The sequence below is a fragment of the Anser brachyrhynchus genome, assembly GCF_964034855.1.
Source record: "Anser brachyrhynchus genome assembly, chromosome: 2".
Taxonomy (NCBI): domain Eukaryota; kingdom Metazoa; phylum Chordata; class Aves; order Anseriformes; family Anatidae; genus Anser; species Anser brachyrhynchus.
Genome location: NC_137695.1, coordinates 142170230 through 142190600, shown reverse-complemented (window position 1 = coordinate 142190600; position 20371 = coordinate 142170230). Strand labels below are relative to the sequence as shown.

The window sequence follows — 20371 nt, the reverse complement described above, 5'->3', positions numbered from 1 at the left end:
ATTTTTGAAGAGCTGTCTGAAAATGTCATTAAAACCTGTTAAATCTCATGATCTTTCCATCTGACAAAGACTTTTTTTTCTTTTGTATATCTGTTCCCCATTCAGTATTGCTTGATGAACAACAAGATCTTGACAAAGGATTGGGGATGTGCATTTTTACTTCAACTGGCACTTGATACATCCATTTGGATATGAGAATGTCACAGTCATGTCTGAGGTACTGCCTTTTCCTAAAATGTTGACCTAGTAAATTCTGTGAGCAAGTATAACCTGCTTAGTATGATGAATTACCCAAAATTTAACACCATGTGTATTCCTAATTTGTGAGTATTTTTTGCTATTGACCACCTTCCTCCCCCTCCTCCCCACCCACACATACACACACACACTCAAGCCTTAGAGATCCTTCTCTTGAGGATTTGGTCATGAAGAAGGAACTTTTTTTTGTATTTGTGATTGACATTTTGTGGGTGTTATGATAACGATACTGTGCTCTAATATAACAAATATACTTTGAAAATTCCCAAGAAAAAACTAGTTCAGAGTGACTGACTGGAAAAACAATTTTTAATATTTTTGGATCCACAAACTTTAATTTTGAGAATTCCCACATGTGTATATATGGTACTGCAGGAATATTGCTGATTCTGTATGGGGACTGGGACAAGATTATGCAAGGTACTTCAGTCTACTAGAATGTGACAATCTCAAGCATGATGATGGTAGATTTTTTGGTGTGTGTTTTTTGTTTTGTTTTGTTTTGTTTTGTTTGTTTGTTTCATTGTTTGATCATTTGTTTTTGTTTTTAAACCCAAGGCAGACAAAAAGTAATAATAATAATAATTAAAAAAAAAAAAATCTGTGACAGTACCAGGACAAGAACAAACATATCTATTGCCTGTCCCAACAAATGCTTGTCCAGATTATAAAACCATTTGAAGACATGCCAAGCATGTCCTGGATTTACCCTATCCAACTGAAATGTCCACATTGGAAGCCTAAATACTCTCAACTCTCTTTAAAAATCTTCAAGGAATAAATGGCTAAACACATTGGGGGATTCAAAGTATCACCTGGCAGCACAAGTAGGTGAATCATTTTGTACCAACTGTTGTCTCCCTCTTGGTTCCATGAAGTACTTATAGATCAGTTTACTTTTAAATTTCAGCTCTATCTGAATAGGCTGAGATAGAATTATTCTATAAAGATTAAAATAAGCAAGTGACCCAAGGCATTTTTATGAAGAGGAGAAAAAAGTGACCGATTTGGGAAGGTCATGGAAACAAGACATGAAAGCTATAAATCTATTTTAAATGAAAATTTATTGAAATACTTATAGCTAAGGCCAGAGTTGAAGAAACCTATACAAATATTATCATTTTGTCCTGCAGCGGACACCCGTAAGTGCTCTTCTGAGAAACCAGGAAGAGCATGGCAGTCTAAGATTTACATTGTTATAATCTATATAAATTATACTATTGAAACAAGCTTTTAAATTTACTCTCTTTTCCATTCTACTTGTGTTGCTGGGTACACTGTCTGTTTTTCTAGTGAAACTTAGTCACATAGTACAAATATTAGTAAGCAGAATATGAAATATAATGAAAATATGATTTAGTTATGGTTGGCTCCAGTAGGCTAAGGAATATCAAACACTATCAACAGAGACTTTCCTTTTATGGTGTAATGTGATACAGTTGTAAATGAAGGCATGGCAGGAAGATTTTGAACTTATGCTAAATTGGCTACAGCAATTTAATTAGGGATTTGGACATAAAATGTTTTTATTAAGTCCATGCCTATTTTTAACAGCTCCGTTAGCCTTTAAATTTCTGTAATACACAGATGTTTTACAAGCATGTGTTATTTACTAAAACATGTTTACTGTTCAAACACAGTAGATTTACTGCCAAATAATGCTCCCTAGCTGTTTTAAATGCCAATAAGTAACAGATATGTTTTTACTGAAGTTTTTCACCACTGTTTGGGCTGCTGAAAATTTCATAAGGTGAATAGAGGTCTCCAAAAGGATTCAGCTCATAGAAGTGAGAACCCAGATGTTTTTTCTTTCACCCAGCTTAGCTCAAGTTTGATGCAGGAGCTCATATCAAGAAAAATTTCAAGACTAAGCCTCCTACTTTGGAAGTTACGTCTTCCTTGGGTTAGACAGCAGTGTCAAATCCTCATCATCCTCAGCTGTCCTAATTGATCCTGTGCTGAAAATCATTCTGGTGATAATAATAGATATGTCTGAAAATTCAGTCTGCCCCCTCCTCAGCTGTTACAGCTCATAGTTAAATCAAATGACAAAAGGCTGCTTAAGAAAAGGTGTTAGCAGAGTACCAAGAGTGGTATTGAATATCTTCTGTTCTGCCATCTTTGCTATGGTGCCAGTAACTTGCAGCAGCAGATCAGGGTACACACCAATAGCCTTCCATCACCTTTACCACCATGGCTAGATTCGTCTTTGTTAGCCCATCTTAAGGACACATGTAAAATTCTTACATTTTGGCAGTGTTGTCTTTTCATAATGTTACTGGGCAGAATTAATATGGCATTTCCCCTTCTCTTTCAATTTTCATTGTATTCAGAGACACAGCTGCAGACTCAGTAAGTTCTTGAGCCACAAAATTTTGGAGACTGGAAGAATATTTTGGAATGACTATATCACCGAGTATATCACTGTGTGTTTTCTCTGTTCTGAAATTGCGTCTGAGACATCTGGTTTTGGCCTTAATAAAGGACAGGGAGTTGGTGGAGGTGGAGTCAATGGACTGTCTGGTCTTGGCACATCAATCTCTCCTCTCAGTGTTTGGCAATTAGGAATCATGAAAAAGAATGAAGAAAGAAGACCAGTTCCAGCAAAGGACATAGAAAACAAAGGGAACAAAAAAACATATGGTAGGAACGTATTTCCCAGTCACATATCATAACCACATGGAAGGCTGGACCTACGTACATAAATGCAAGTTAATGCCTGAATGACTGAAGAACTCCTATAAGTGAGATGGGACTTGACCCTTGCCTGACTCTAAAATCAATCATTCCTGTAGTCAGAATGAGGGTCTGTATGATCTTGTAAGATATTTTAATGTAAATATTCATTCTGCCACAGAAGATTGACTTCCCTTCTGATAAATAATGGCAACAACTGAAAGAGTACTGTAATTCAGAAAAGCCAGCTAGGAAAGCTAAATACTAAACAGTTTAAACAGTCATTTCATGATGGTTTTATACAGGAAACAGAAGATGAAAAGAGACTCAGAAAATCTTTTGTGAACCATGACAGAAATCACAATAAAATTACCACAATAAAAACAAAGAAGCAAACAAACAAAAACACTGCTTGACCAGTACCGTTTCATTTCATTCTTACTGTGCTGATGAATATGCACTCACTACAAAGTTCCTGGAAGCACCAGCTACCATAGTTTTAATTTCACTTTTATCAAGCACTGTGAAAGATTATATCCCCTCTTTGGCACTAATGATCATTACCAAGGTCCCAGCCTAATGAATTCCATAATGTCATACATGAATCCCTGGAGTCATACAGAGATCTTCCCATGACAACTGCACACCATTTGCAGGACAGTTAGGCAGAATCAGGAAACAGACCATGGCTACATCTACCTTGAAAATGCTTTATTCAAAATGTAAAGGGAGAGTATATTCTCTGTCTTCAAGAAAGTCCTAGGTATTTATGTCCTAGATAATGGAGCTACTTCAATCAAAGGTCAACAATTACAAGGCATGAATCCAATGAATCACTAAAACAACAAAAATTGTTTTAGAGAAGTGTACAAAGTTTAGCAATAACATTGGTGATGGAAAATAAAAATCACTATGATCACAGAAGCCAATAATTGTGCAGTTTAGTAGCTCATATTCAGACTTTATATAAATGCTGTCCTAGAATTAAACATACTATCAATTTGCCCATAATATAATGCCATCTGACTTATATTCTTTAGTAATTAGTTTAGTTCTTTGAAATAAGAACAGAAATAAAATCATAATTAACTACATTTGCCAGTCAGCGTCTGTTAGAAATTATCACACACAAAAGGCAAGTAGCCTTAACCCTATCTAGTTTTCACTTATCTTTTTGCTCCAGTTTGAAGTCACAGTATTGTTAGATTTCTCAAACAGTAGCTGCTCTTATTTTCATAGCAACTGTATTTCACTGTGTAACAGCAAAGCTATTTTCTAATAACAATATAAATCTTCCCCACCATGCCTGACACCTCTCTGGAGCCACCCTTTCCCATTGTTACCAATCTGAGGTGTTGCAAAGGAGAAAATAAGTTTCTTTTTCAACCCTTTTCTTCCTCACCTTCTTTCTGGGGGAAGCTATGTTTCAAGCAGGAAGTTAAAGCCTGCACATTATGTCCATTTATATGTACTATTAACTGCACCTCATTCACGGAAAAATCACCAATTATTTCATAATCCTTTCTGTCTTACTGGGGATTTCCAAATGTTTTTCTTTCAAAAACACTATCTTCTGCATCAGGAAGTGCACCCTTTAAGTCCCTGCTTCTGCAGTATCATGGTACTTAATCACATCCCAAAATGGCTGACATCCTTTGGATCTTGAAATCCTGCAGTCTTAAAATGTCCAATTCTGGAAACAGAAATAAAACACTCGTACATTACAGAAATTGCAGGGGTGGAAGAAAAGCATTAAAGAATAAAGTAGCAAGCACAAATAAAAAAGTTTTATGGAGTTAGGAGGACTAGAGACATACTGCAACTACAGTCATTTTTCCTGATGTTTTGTCTATTTAGAGTGAAGGTGGAAAAAGTTCTGAAAATAGACTGTAGTATAATTGAGCTTAAGTATTTTTATACATTTTGCTTATGTGAAAGAATCTTACAAGTCACTGGAATGAAATGAGGTTCTTGCTTACTCTCCAGACTTGCTTTGTACTTTGTAATGACAGTAAAAATGGTCACAAATATGTTTGACTCTGCTGATTACTTTTTATAGGAAAAAAAAAAAAAGTTACTATTGTGTTATTGTGTTACTATTGTGTTGCAATGAATAGAAAAAGCGTGCAATTGAACGGATAGTATTGTGATATGCAATCACATGTGATAAGCATCACAATCCCCAGCTCTCAAACCAAAACTAAATTATTGCATTATAATGTTTATTGTATTCACTTTTATAGATATCTTTGCCAGATATGCATTGTAAAAAACTATTGTATATGATAACATAACATAAATCAGTCAAATACAATTTGGACAAGGAAAACCAGAAGGATGTGTAAAGTCTGTATTGTTTGTGTCTTTTATGCACAGGGAGCTCTTCTGATTTTGATTTTCATGAGTCTGAAATTTGATTCTGAACAAATAAAAGTAACCAACGTAGAAAATGTTTTATCTCGGTCACACTATGCATGTAGAGCCTGCCCTAGGCTGGAAGCTTTAACCATGTTCAGTTTGGATTAAGAGGTGCCTCTCCATAAAGAGGACCAAAATACTTCTCCCTCACTTCTACTCACCTCATTTCACTACAGTTCAAAATACTGTCATGTGAGAAAATCAAATTTATCTTATTTGTGTCTTTTGATCCTTTTCAGAAAATATGAGTTCTTCAGCACTGCTACTGTGTTGCTGGGATGGAGGAGGGTAAATTAACTGTAAAATAATGGTTTCTTTAACATATAGAGAATTATAAGTTCACAAAAGATGCATTCAGTGGTCACACTTAAATTTATGAACTCAGAGAAATTAATTCACCAGATTCACTTGGAGTATTTAGAAATTTGTACGTTCACTCCTATGATCCTATACAAATAAATTCAGAAATTTTAACTAAAACTGGACCACAGGAATGAAGGTGAACTCCTGTATTTGAAGTTCATTTGAATTCCTTTTTAACTTTCCACTATATCAAGCATTATTAGAACATTAGTCCACAGCTGTTAGCTAGCAGAGCTGACTGATGTACCAGATGAACTGCTTGGTATTTGTACCACTCATGGACCTAACACCACATGCTAAATCCATGCATGTAGTTTGCCTTCAACACACTTGCACCAGAGACAAGGACAGGATTGTGGCAGTGTTTTGCTGAGCATGAGATAGATGTGACCTTATGATAACAGAGACAGAGTTGAATGAGTGAGAAAAGAATGAAAGAATTTGGCGGTAACTCGCATGAAGCCAAATCTTAGCAATAACTTAGGTTGCCCCTTTCCCCTCTTCTCCTGAAGTATAGCTGTCACTGAAGTGTCATACTAGTGGTTTTGGCTGAATGCCTTCTTTTAGGCACATATTGCAGCCAGGGGAATATTTTTAAATCTTCCAAAGCCAGAAGTTACATCAAGAAAATAGAATAAGAGTAAGTAAGACAAAGTAACATTTTACATGTGCTTCCTGATCCTTTCTGAATTAGGCCCAGGAGCTTTATAAAGGTGAGCAATAAAAGCTGGTATTGTTGAATATCCATATCCTGTACAACGTTCTTTGGAGGGAGGTAAAACATTTTCAGTAATAGGAAACAAAAAATACAATCTTGCCTCAGCATTTTTTTAAATTATTTTATTGGTTCATTTTAATGTTTGATTGTATTTTAGGAAAAAAAAAGAAAAGAAAAAGAAAAGGAAAAAGAAAAAGATAAAGTAATTTTAAAGTTGTTTTCCTATTGGTTCTTATCATTTTGTCACCAAAAGTTTGCTAGTGACATGAAGAACATATTTCTATTGCACACCTCCATCACCCAGCTTGCAGCATTTTCTGGGGGGCCAGGTGTCTCCAATTTGGAAGAAATTATTAAAATCTGTTCAGCTGGTTCTGCATCAAAGAACTCTGTAATTGCTTGGTTCTAGGGCTTTCTGCCATTTGAGGCTGAAATGGTAACCATCTGTTGAGAATTCCTCCACTGAGTAATTTTATTCATATTCTGCAGAACAACAGAGAGGAAAAAATATTTTCCAGAAAAAAAAAAAAAAAAGTTATAACTTGGTTTTGAATGAAGTTCTTAAACTTGCAGCTCACGGTGGTTCTTGTCAGGTTTCGGTGCCATCTGATTATACAGCAGAAAAAACAATTCACCTACCATGAAATACTACTATTTTATGCTAATAATAACTCACGAGGAAAAGAAGCATGGTTTTGTTATTGTTCATTCATCAATATAATGTCTAAAATGTGCTGAGAACTCCACAGATTAAAATAAAAATGTTGCTTGACATAAGGAGCATGGGAGCTGAAAAATGATCTTCTGTATAAAATGTTTTCTGTAAAATGTATGTTCACATTGTACTATCAATACATTTTCTGACCTTAGCCATTTCTGGTAATGTTCATCTCAAAGCTATGTATCTAATCAAAGGTAGACTTTAGGTTTCTTCTGCAGTCAATACAGAGACACAAACACATCCACCAAATGATGCACCTTAAGGTTCACGTTTAAGTTGGAGGAGATGAATTAGCTTCTGGAGGTATTTCTCCAGTCCCTTCCAACTCGGGATATTCTATGATTCTATCCATTTATATGTTGCAGAAAAACTAAACAAACAAACAAACAAACAAACAAAAAAACCACGTCAATAACCTTTGGATCCTTTCATTGTGCTTCAGATCTCTGGTTATAAAAGTGCTTCATTTCTCCAACAGATTATATACTTTTTCTATTTTTTACAACTGATGAAGCCACAGACACCTCGGTAATAGAATTTCATTTTCTGACACTGACTTCCATTGCATAGGTGAGGACCTATGAAGGAAAGATTACATAATTAAAATAGTATTATAATGTATAATGTAATACACAAACATTAATTCTAGGATTTCTAGATTCTGAAATATGAGTGTTTGGGGACTTATTTATATATATATATATATTTTTTTTTTTTTTGGTGCTTGTGAAATAGAAAGGAGGAAGTAGTATCACTCTGTTGCCTAAAGCATCTCCTGTCTTAAATGACATTTGACCACATATGCTAACTGTACCCCTTGAAGATGCTACAGACCAAAAGAACAATGTGAGTGAATTATTTTACTGGTGGACAATTGAAAAGCAGAGAGGGACTGATCACTGAGTTAAACAAAGCTTCACAGGATGTCTATAGTAAGGGTTGGAGTTGACTCTGAATTTGCAAATTCAGTTTTTGCATTCATCAATGCGACCTCTTCAGCTTATAGCATACACAACTGCCAAGTCTATCTCCTTAAATCTGGAGAAGTAAGCACTCTGCCATCATGTTCCATATATCAAGCTCTTAACATTTAGTTTTATTCCCAGTTCTCCTAGTCCAAAATCTGTGGAAAAGGCCAGAATGTTTTAAACTACTAGCATGTCTCCAGAAATTTGTTCCCATATGTAAAAACTCTTATAAGGGCTAAGAGATCAGATGCTCTGATCCTTGAAGGTCTACAAGTCAGAAAAGCTGTGTTCTTCAGTTCACCTTCAGTTCACCTCCAGTGAAAGAATGAAGATGAAGCAAAACTTTATCCTATCCTGTTTGAATTAGCCCATGAAGACTAAGCCTTACATGAAGAACATAACATGAATTATTCAACTTAAGATCTAGTAAATATGAATTAAAAAAAATAATCTTAATGTTATTATTAAGATAATTATTGATAATCTTAATTAGTAGTATTATTAATATTAGCTTAAGTCATTAGGATCTCTTGTTGAGTTTCAAATGCATCTTATAGTCAAGGCTGATAACACAAGAGTAGTCATTTCACGTCAGGAAATGAGAAGATCACTGAAGTAATGTGTAAAGAGTCCTTTCTCCTCTCTCCAGCTCTCCTGTACACCAGTAGGCAGTTAGGTAGTTGAACTGCAGCACTCATTAGTCTTCTAAAGTGCCAGGACAGTGATTACACAGGGATTTGACGTACAAATCCTCTGGCCTGAAGAGGTAAACACATATAAACACTCCTACACAGCAATGCAACTTCAAGCACATACTAATATGGAAAAGGATCTTTTTTTCAAGAAACTAAAGAAACCAACAAGGAATAATGCAATTTTAGACTTAAACTTGAAAAACAGAGAAGAAATAAGAGAAAATTTGGAAGGATGATGGATTCTTGGATAAAGTGTTTGCTAAATGATCATGTTTGCAGTATCTCAGGGGGAGGGCAAAATGTTAGAACAAAAGCCAGGAGATCCTGGTAGGATGGAACAGAACAGTTTGAAAAGTCAGAATATAATGGATTGTATTCTGTGGTGGGTTGACCTTGGATATCAGTCAGAAGCCCACCTAGCCATTCACTCACCCTCCTCAATAGGACGGTAAGAGAAAGTAGGATGAAAAAACTTGTGGCTTAAAATAAAGATTGGGAAAATGACTAACAGTTACTGCCATGGAAAAAACAGACTCAGCTTCAGAAAAAAAAATAATTTAATTTATTGTCAGTTAAGACAGATTTAGACAATAGGAAACAAAGAGAAAAAATAAATAAATCTTCCCCCACCCTTTTCCAGGTTTAACTTCACTCCTTTTTTCCCAACTACTCTACCTCTTCTCAAGCAGTGCAAGAGGATGAGGAATGATGGGGCTCAGGTCAGTCCATAAGAGTCCCTCTCTGCCTCTCCTTCCTACTCACTCTTTTCCTGTGCTCTAGAGTGGGTCCTTCCACAGGCTGCAGTCCTTCAGGACAAACCTGCTCCAGCGCAGGCTCTCCATGGGCTGCACTTGCTTCCAGAAATAGCCAACTGATCCACCAAGGCCTCCAAATCTCTGCTCTGGTGCATGGACCGCCCCCTCCTGCTCCTTCCTCTCTGACTTTGGTATTTACACTACTGTTTGTCATTTATTTTTCCCTTATTCCACCTGTCCAGTGGTTTTGTTCTTTATTAATTATGTTCTCCCAGAGGCACCAAAAAGTGTAGCTGATGGGATCAGCTGTGTCCTGTGGTGGGTCCATTGAGGAAGCATCTGGAACCAGCTTTGTTCAGTACAGAGCATCCCTGGGTCTCTTCTCAGAACAACCAGTCCTGGAGACCCACCCACTGCCAAAACCTGGGTATGAACACCCAGTATGGTTTTATTGGGTAGAAATAGTAAGGGACAAAATGAACACGAAGGCTCAGTTAGCTTGTGAACTCTTCTACTGCTGTCATGTGGAGAAAACAATCCTGATCAAGTACAAGCAGATTCACAGCAGAGATAAGGAGAAGGCACCGACATGAAGGCACCAACAAAACAGTATTAGAACTTCTGTTCTCCAAAAAAAAAAAAAAAAAAAAAAAAGAAATGCAGAATGAATTAACTAGATTAACTTACTAGACAGATCATGGGCTTTCACCCCTTCTTCCACAATTCCCTCTTATGGAAGCCTTAAGAAGAAGAGGGCTGGAGGTATGCTATAATGACCGCCTGCCTTCCACTAAAGCTTCCTTGTCTACTCTTGGGCTCCCCCGTGTAACACTTTGTTTTATACCAAGCTATAATGCTTTTAAAGCTGGAATTGATTACTTGTCCTGTCCTTGCACAATGAATAACACAGTAAGGCCTTTACTGACAGTTTGTCTTATTGATAGTGTATCCTCTAATGCACTATTTGTAGGAAGTTTTTAAATTGCATGCATTTATATATATATATACATAAATGGAAAAGTAGGATCTTCAGTTTTTATTTGTCTTTTATCTCTGCCTTTGTCATTACCGATCCCATAGGAAGACCAACTGACCATATACTTATTCAGGTCTTACTCTTAGGCCCAGCAATATAATAGCAGTTCATAGAAGTCATTTAAAACCTGGCTTTTACAATGCTGTCCTTTCATCTCATTGTACCAACTCCTTTTTATTCTCCTCGGTGAAGACAAGCTATAAAAAGGAATTTTCTACCATATCAGTCTCTGAGCCATCATTAATTTCATCCAGCACCCTGGTCAAATGCCAAGACATTCTTGCTCTTCTCATTCTACTGCAAGCAAAAGGGGATTCAAAGTGCCAGAGCACCCAAGAGCTAAGAGGCAGCCATAGACAGCTAAGAGGACAGGATGCATACCCTTTGGTGGTCAGTAAGACGATAATCTTCTCATAGAGGCATAATAAACTGCGTGACTCTCATGGAGAGCAGTGTTCATCTATGACTAGAGGGACAGATAGATGGCCATGAGCATATGTTTTCAATCCATCTGTTTTATGATATTTGGAAAGTGTATTTTACTGGGGATTGGGGAACTGCTTTATCCTAAAGCTTCTCTTTTTGATAGAGCTCTTCTTACCAACAAAGTCCAGCCTGCCTTTCCTTCCCACAGTCGTTTGAACAAAAGAGTCTTTTCTGTCCTGCTGTTGCTTCAGGACTGCCAGCCCCTGACAGCCTGTGAGTCGATGCCCAACCAAAGCAGCCCACTCTCAGGCAGCCCACTGAGCTGCGGTTAACCCCAGGGCTGGACACTTATGGATACAGCCTGCAGTCATCCCACCTCAGGCGAAGTGTCCTCTGGAGATTGTAAACTAAGCCACATACTTCTTATTAATTCATTAATGTCTTTTACTGGTTCTCAGATCGTTGTGGTAACAGAATTACTGTGACCAAGAATGCTGGTTTATGGCAAAAAATAAAACTGGAGCTAAATTGAGTGTGACAGTGACCATAGTGAAGAATAACATTTCTAATGGAGCTCTTGCACTGCTCAGATTCCTCAGACAACACTGGGATTGTAAAACAAAACTCAGTTTGATTTTATACGTAGCAACAACATCAAAACTGACAGAAACGAGGGCTGCTAGATAGAAACATACTAAAATCATGCTCATGTCAGAAGAGTTTTGGCTAATGAACTGAAGACAGGAGGTCTGAAGCAATATATTCAGCGCTAAGGTTAGTAGCAATGCTGTAACATAGCCAAAATGCTTTTCTTAGCTCCATTCTTTTTTTCTAGTGAGCGAGCTGCCTTGTTTCTTACTGATGTTAAACTCAGGAGACTTAATAGTTCCGCTTTATAGAATGGCATTATCACAAAAATGTAAACACTGAATGGTTGGCACCACATCATCACGCTCAGCCCTGTCATCTCCCGAGGATGGCATAAGGGACAACAGACCCAGGCATGCAAGGAGCCATCACAAGCAGGTGGCAGAGTGCAGAAAGCTGGCCTAACTTGTAAGAAGGAACCTCCTGCAGCAATACTGCTGGCAGTGAACCAAGAAGCTGTCAGAGGTGTTTGCAGTTAGTTAACAGAAGTTATATTAGTATCCTGGTTTGAATGAAGCTAGTTGCAATATGAAGATCTTTGTTAAGGAAATTTAAAACAGCAATTGTAACGTGCGTGTTCAATACAAAGACTTGATGGACTGTAAGATGGAAAAGAGAGAAGTAAGAACTGGGATTTGATCTAAAGCACAATGTGCCACACAAATGCTCTCTTCATGTAATCACCTTTCAGAATTGAGAGAATACTGTAAACTTGCAAAAACAATTACCAAGATAATAACCAGGCATCCCTTTACATTGAAACATAGAATAAATTCTCCTTTCATTTTAACAAAGATTAAAGCAGAAAAAAGATACATCCAGCAGCAATGAAAATTGACAAATTTCAAACAGGTAGATAAAAAATAGAGAAATTAAAAGAGTACTTTTCAATTCTTAATATTAAGCTGTCAGTATTATCATAAAAATTATAAATTCCAACTTTAATAATATCCAGTCATCCATAAACTGTTGGCACTGGTGGTGTTTTTTTTTTTGGGGGGGGGGGGGGGAAGAACAATAATCTCAAAGATTCGAACTTGGAAGTATTTGCAAAATTCTGCTAGCAAAAAATATTTTAAAGCCTGAAATCAAAAGAAAAAGAGAGAGAGAGAGAATTAGATGCAGTAATCAGGGTTGTGCATGTATCTGCCTACGTAGAAACTAATTCAGAACACTTGTATACTTCTATAGATTTCCCAGCTCACATGAAAACTTTCCCAAGAGAGATTTCCAACCCTTAAAATCATCCACACCCTTCAGAAGAATCTCTTTCAGAATACAGTCACACTCAAGGAGAAACTGCATAAAAATAGTGCACGATACACTGATGTAATTCATCATGAATATACAGTCACTGGCAGCAAGTGGCAGCATAATTAAAGCTGGCTGTATAATTGATATTTTTTCCAGAGTTTTTTCTTGCTTGCTTGTGTGCTTGCTTTTGTTTAAACTATGAAAAGAGTGAACTAGAGGGAAATGAGAATTCTGGAAAAGTCCATTCTGGGAGAGCTATAATTATTTTTTATTCTTTTTCTTTGCTTTCTAGATGTTGTTTTTTGTTTGTTTGTTTGCTTGTTTTCCTCTTTCTGTATCTGAACAGGCTGCTGCTCTCAGGACCTGCACGTCTGCAGTGTCACGATGCCTCCAGTCCTAGGCTGCCTGCCTTCTTAAGAGCATGGCACAGGCAAGTAGCCTAGGAAGCCATCTCCTTGAAGAATGCAAGCTGAGAGCATCCTAGTTAGGACGACAGGGCCAACACATTCCTGCAGAGTCATCAATAGCCAATGATCCTTCATGTCTAGCTAGAGCCAGGGATGACACTGACACAGCAGAAAGTCATCTACCTCCTTAGAAATGTTTCTGGTAATGTCTTTCTAAGCAGTACTTCAGGAACCTGTAGTACATCAGTAAAAAGCTAAAGGGGGCTGCTTTGAGTATGCTTCCCCACGTGCCTGTAAAGTCATTCCATTTTCTTTAGTGTACTAACTGACCCTTGTCCACTGGTGCACCAGGACAGTGACTGGTGCACACTTGCACCAAGACAGAGCATGCTCCTTTATCTTCCAAGACTGAAAGAGAACTCCAAATACAGGCATAACATTTATCTTTAGAAGCCAATTGCAGGATGAAAACCACAGAAGACAAGTTCATCTAAGGGCAAATTTTGGCCCTAAAATTGTGTTACATGAAGGAAGTGCCATTGGGAGCAATTAAGAAATCAACATCTGCCAAAAAATACACAGTTATTTTCTGTTGGAAGTATAGTGAGGGAGTGATATATTAGGAACCATTTTGCAACGACAACCACTGTACCAACGTGAAAGTTTTAAAACACTCAAGAGGTCTTTCACAAACTAAGTCCAATGCCCCTCGTGTCATCAGAACAAATATATGGCACACAGAGGAAAAGCCAAGACACATCAGAATCTGTGTGATTAGAGTGATTATGCTTAGACCACAGTTGCTGGGTGCAGTTGGTGTAGACATGAAGAAAACAAGACTGCACAATATATAATTTCAGTTTTAAGGAGTTATAATGTGTTTAAAATTGTAATGCAGTTAAGAAATCGCAGGTTTTTTCCCTTAAAAAAGTTGCAGTTAAAGTTCAGATCATATAAAGGACTAGCACATATTTTAACAGGAACACTAGCGGGCATTTAAGAGATGTGTGTTCAGTTTAGAGTTGTGTGTTATGGCTGAAGAGCCCCAGAGTTTTATTAGTCCACATTAGCAACTTTAGCGACTATCAGCAAGTCTTTTTCTCATGAAAGACAAGTTCTTTTCTGATTTGATTAGCCTGACCAAGGCCTTGGTTTCACAAAGTCAAAGATGAAAAAGAAAGTACATAGCCTACTATGAGTATGAAAAATAACCTACTATCTTGACCACATGACTTCATGAAGGTGTATTGTAGCTGGAACTTGTTGACATACAAGTACTGTTTTAAAATGTCCAGAGAGAGATTTTTTATAAGCTTTAATAATTTTCCATTATTGTTTAACTTTTCTGTTATCATATCTAAATATGATATTACTTCTATAGTATCAAATCACAGTATCATATTGCTCTTATCATATTAGCATAAATATTCAGACTTTCATATTAATCATACATATTGATGTTTTATTTTAGAGTGAATTTGCCTATTTTTGACTTCTCTCCATTGGACTGTACGGTATATTTTCATGATATACTACTGGCATCCACTTGTGAAATAGAACGTTTTCATATAGAGTACTTAAAACCAATGATCAATCACCGTGGAATTTTCTCCTTATAAAATAGACAGACATCTTTCAATCTCTCACTATAAACCACAACTTTTCAAGCAATTAATTGCTCTCTGAATCATTTTTGGAGCCTTATGCGGTATTCAATATCTTTCTTAAATTATTGTTGCGGTTTAGCCCCAGCAGGCAGCTCAACACCACACAGCCGCTAACTCACTCCACCCAGGTGGGATGGGGGAGAGAATTGGAAGGGCTTATCTAGTCACTTTATCTAATAAACTGCTTTTATCTAAACCCATGAGTTCAAAAGAACATATGGGTTTAGATAAAAGCAGTTTACTGGATAAAGCAAACAGGGCGTGCAAACAAAACAAAACCAGGAATACATTTTGTACTTCCCATTGGCAGGCAGGTGTTCAGGCACTCCCAGGAAACCAGGGCTCCATCTCATATAACACATACTTGAGAAGACAAATGCCATCACTCTGAACTTTCCCCCCTTCCTCCTTCTTTACCCCAGCTTTTATTGCTGAGCATGGTGCCATATGGCATGGGACTTCCCTTTGGTCAGTCTGGGCCAGTTGTCCTGTCTGTGCCCCCTCCAGCTCCTGGTGCACCCCCAGGCTCCTCGCTGGCAGGGCAGCACAAGGAGGTAGAAAGTCCTTGGTTCTGTGTAAGCACTGCTCTGCAACAACTAAAACACTGGTGTGTTGTCACCACTGTTTTCATTAAAAAAAAAATAAAAAAAATCAGCATTATGTGAGTCTCTACAAAGAAAAATAACTCTGTTGCAGCCAAATCCACGACAAATATGTGTACCGAATCTGAATATCTATGAAGAGTGCAGAAGTATGAAATATTAAGCTGACTGTCATCTCCCTACTCCTTTGTAATACTTAGCTTTGTATTTAAAATATAAAGATTACATTAGAAACGTCGTTCAGAGGAAAGCTCCAAGACTACATTGAACCGACTGCTTATCTGTCATGACCAAGTCCATTTAGTCTTTCCTGCTCTGAAAAGTCATCAGTATTGTAACCATGACCTACTTTTTTGGTTCCTGTGAGTAAGCATTTCTCCTTTGGCTATGAAATAGAGTTGCATACCATAGGCTAGCTTTCGTTTACAAAGTGATCTAGATCACTCCCATTGGTCACTTTATTTCTCATGTAAGCCTGGAATAATATGTAACTAAAATCAGTGATGTTTTCATGTTTCTTGCAATTCATTAATGATAATTTTTAAATCCTGAGACCAAGAACAACAAAATGCATTTTAACATAAGCTTCTCTTCTATGACAGTAATAAATCTCAGTTTACACATACATTTAGTCAGGGTTTAATCTATTTAAAATACATTACTTTTAACAATTTTTCTAAATGAAACCACAATGATGCAGTAACAATTTAAATATTAGTAGAACTTTAAATATACTGTATCATTAATATTCTATTTATCACAGTATCACAGATTTCTAGGTTGGAAGAGACCTCAAGATCATCGAGTCCAACCTCCGACCTAACACTAAGTACTCCACTAAACCATATCGCTAAGCTCTACATCTAAACGTCTTTTAAAGACCTCCAGGGATGGTGACTCCACCACCTCCCTGGGCAGCCCATTCCAATGCTTAATAACCCTTTCGGTAAAGAAGTACTTCCTAACATCCAACCTAAAACTCCCCTGTCGCAACTTTTGCCCATTCCCCCTCGTCCTGTCACCAGGCACGTAGGAGAACAGACCAACCCCCACCTCTTTACAGCCTCCTTTAAGGTAACTGTAGAGAGCGATAAGGTCGCCCCTGAGCCTCCTCTTCTCCAGGCTGAACAAGCCCAGCTCCCTCAGCCGCTCCTCGTAAGACTTGTACTCCAGACCCCTCACCAGCTTGGTCGCCCTTCTCTGGACTCGCTCGAGCACGTCCATGTCCTTCCTGTAGCGAGGGGCCCAAAACTGAACACAGTACTCGAGGTGCGGCCTCACCAGAGCCGAGTACAGGGGCACAATCACTTCCCTAGACCTGCTGGCCACACTGCTTCTTATGCAGGCCAGGATGCTGTTGGCCTTCTTGGCCACCTGGGCACACTGCTGGCTCATATTCAATCAAAGTCATTATACAATGTCAATATGAATAGATCTGTTTTTCACAAGCCAGTGCTGACTATTGTTAATTTTATCCTCCCCCACCCCTTTAATTCTTTATTAATTGACTACCATACCATCATTTATCAAAGTTATGACGACAGGTCTATTGATTATTCAGATTTTTCTGTATCTCAATTTTGGCTTGACATGCGCTTAGTTTGGATTTTTCTTGGTGTTCCCTAGTTTACTGAAAATAAATATGAATTACTGAGACAGCTCCCAAGCCGTATCTTTTAAATTTCTTGTACACAATGTATTTGAGCCAATAATTTAAAAAATACCTTAAATTTAGTAATTGCCTTATGACATCTTGCTAAGACTCTAGTGGAAAAGAAAGTACATGTATGCTATTATAATGTATCATTATATGATACAATCCTATTCTTTTATCCTAAAGATAAAGTAAATAATAATTGAATTAACACTTTAAAATTTTCTACATTAATATGCAATCCAATATTATTATCTTATTATTACTTGTTTGTAACATAGTGTATGAAAATTCGTTTAAATTCTATTTTACTTTGCTGGACAAATAATTTTCACTCTTTTTTTTTTTTTTTTGAGTTTGTTTCATTAGTTTCATATGTATGAAACTATGAGCTTCACAAAAGTATTTGCTTCACAAAAGAAAAATGTATGTGCTTCACAAAAATATGTGAAGCAGTATGTGTTTCACAAAAGAAAAATCATTTCGTCCAGAACCTGACTCTTCATTTGTAACCATTGTTATCAAGTTGAACTTAGATAATTCCATTTCCTCTCTACATCAGGTCATTATGCATATGAGTTTTTGTTTTTTAAAGTTAACTTAGGGTTGATTTTGTTGTTGTTGTTGTTCCAGATTTAGGTTTCTGAGAACTTCAGTAAAGTTTTCTTTTACATTTTCAGTTATGAACCATATTATTCTGTTTAAATTTTCTTTTGCATAATTTGACTCATAATTAATTTCAGCTTTGTGAAATTAAAGTCCCTTAAGGCATTACATATTTATTTATATGAGGTCATTTGCCTCAATACTTTCACAATCATTATAATCTAAATATCCACTAAATTTTAATTTTGGTATTGATTCATTCCTATCTGACAACATAGGAAGTAATAGAATTTCCCATATAAACTGCAAGTGTTTCATTTAAAAAAATGTCATCTACCATTTCCAAAAATTGTGAAGTTCTAATAAAGCCAAAAAGATAGCACAAGTATCTACTCAAACTGATTTCCACCATGATAATGTGTGTAGCTCTGTCTTCAGGTGTAATTTGCCGAATAATATAATCTGACACCTAAATGACTATATTCTGTGCTATTTGTTGAAATGCTCATCCTGAGTAGTCGGTGAAATGAAAGAAGACAATGTATCTTTCCTCTTCCTCTAATAGATTAGAGCACATGGTTTTTAAGATTTTAGTCATGCAAGGCTTCTCATGAGATCTAATTAACACTACAAGACAAATTTGACCCTTCCCTTTTGCTGTCAGCGTAACACTTTTCTGCCTTATGCATCAATTTGTTCCCTCTGGAAAGGGAGATCTTGTTTCTGCTGAGCTGTGAATGGATTCAGACCACATAAATTCCATCAAAGCTCAAACTGAGGGTGAATTCAGGCATATAAATTTCAGGATTCAGATCATCTGTTCTCAACCACCTAAATTTATTAAGTAATGACTTCTGGGGCCATAGCAGAGTTTCTTAAATGGGATCATGTAGTGCTTTGCACTGGGGAGCATGTCTAACCTCTGATGAAAGATAGTTGAATTTAATCTAAATTCCCACTGCAGAACAATCCAGTAGGTATGCTGAAAATTCTAGCTCCCTTGGACAGACTGGGTCCAATGCAAAACTCATCTACTTAGATTAGGAAACAGTAAGCAGAGGAACACAGATGTTTACCTAGAAGCAGTGACCTACTCGAGAGAGCACTTGTTCAGAGGATTTTACATTCACTTTAGCCTTAGGTAGTTTGAATACATTTTTCAAAGAGTTGGATGGCAACTGCCAGGCTAGAAATATCCCAGTTTCAATTTTAAGGCTGGGACAGTACCATTTAAAGCCAGAGATACGATAATTGAGAAGCCAAGGACTTAATCAAGAGGATCTTGACTCTAGGTAGTTCAAGGATAAATGCTGATTTTGTTCTCCTAGTCATTGGAGTAAGATCGGCACATGAAAGCATGTGGGATCATCCCCGTGTGCCTCGGTTTATCTAAAAATAAAAAAAAAAAAAAAAGAATGAGGAATGTGTGATGAATATGGGGTTACTCCATTATAGACGATGAATATCACAGCTTTCTAGGGTGGTTACTAATTCCACAGAAACACAATATATTACGCTAAAACTTTTACAGCTGTTGTAACACCCTGTTGCCCACTTGGCTGTAGCTTGTAGCCCAGGACTAGAAGCATTTAGAGAGTGGGGTCTGAGACAAAGAGCCCAAAATATTGCCCCTTGCAGGAGTTCATTTAAAGATATCAAAGAGACCAAAAGTACATGGTTAGGGCTGACCAGCAACACCCCAAACTTCCCAGCATGCTAGGCAGTGTGACACTGCCAGATTATGACCTCACATGGAAACACAGCACAGCAAGACAAGCCTGAAACACGGAGGCATTCCTCCAGCCAGGGACTCCCACCGAGTCTCCCCATCTGTGTCTGTCATGGACATGCTTTATGACCACAACAGGACTGTGATACACATCTCCCGCCTCCCTGTAAGACATGGAGGAATGACATAACGGGGTGTTAAAACCCCCAACGCAGCTGGGAAAGTGTTCTTTCATGCCAGGGAAGACGATATTGCACATACTCCAAGGATTCAGTCCAAAGCCTTGGAATAATTCAAGTGCATGTTATGTTTTTCTGGACCCCAAGTGACTCCTAAACCTAAGCACTTAAAGAGATGACAGCACCAACACTTCTGGGGCAAACAAACACTCATATAAATGCATACTTACAATTTCCCTTTCCCCAAATATACTTTTGGATGGAATCCGAGATAAGAATTTCTAAAGGAGATGGTGAACAATGTTAGAAAAAAAAATATTAAAATATATCAATTTTTATTAAAACGAGCATTAAAAGATCTTTCCTTTGGTATTCAAAAGCTCAGTTTGTGACACTTAAAATAAGACTACAGCTGACCTTGGAAATTAAACCATCAGTGAAAATCTGTGTTGGTAGAGGAATGGGCTACATACAATGATAGAAGAAAGAAATATAAATTCGAAAAATATTGAAAGAAGTAGCCTGACTGTGATTTAGTGAGGCTTTGTATATATTAACAAAGAGAGAATGGTGTTTGGTAATTAAAAAATA

At 37.2% G+C, this 20371-nt stretch overlaps 1 long non-coding RNA gene across 2 annotated transcripts in view; it reads right to left on the bottom strand.

Moving 5' to 3' along the window:
- Positions 1 to 1697: 1697 nt before the first annotated feature.
- Positions 1698 to 20371, bottom strand: part of LOC308189431 — a 32097-nt gene continuing 13423 nt past the window's right edge. Inside the window, exons 2-3 of one of the 2 annotated variants that reach the window (XR_013946365.1) lie at positions 20011 to 20061; positions 1698 to 19261 (exon numbers count right to left, since the gene is read on the bottom strand). This is a non-coding gene — a long non-coding RNA (uncharacterized lncRNA). Of the gene's footprint in view, positions 20062 to 20371 lie in introns of both variants that reach the window. The other variant, XR_013946364.1, reaches the window with a different exon arrangement.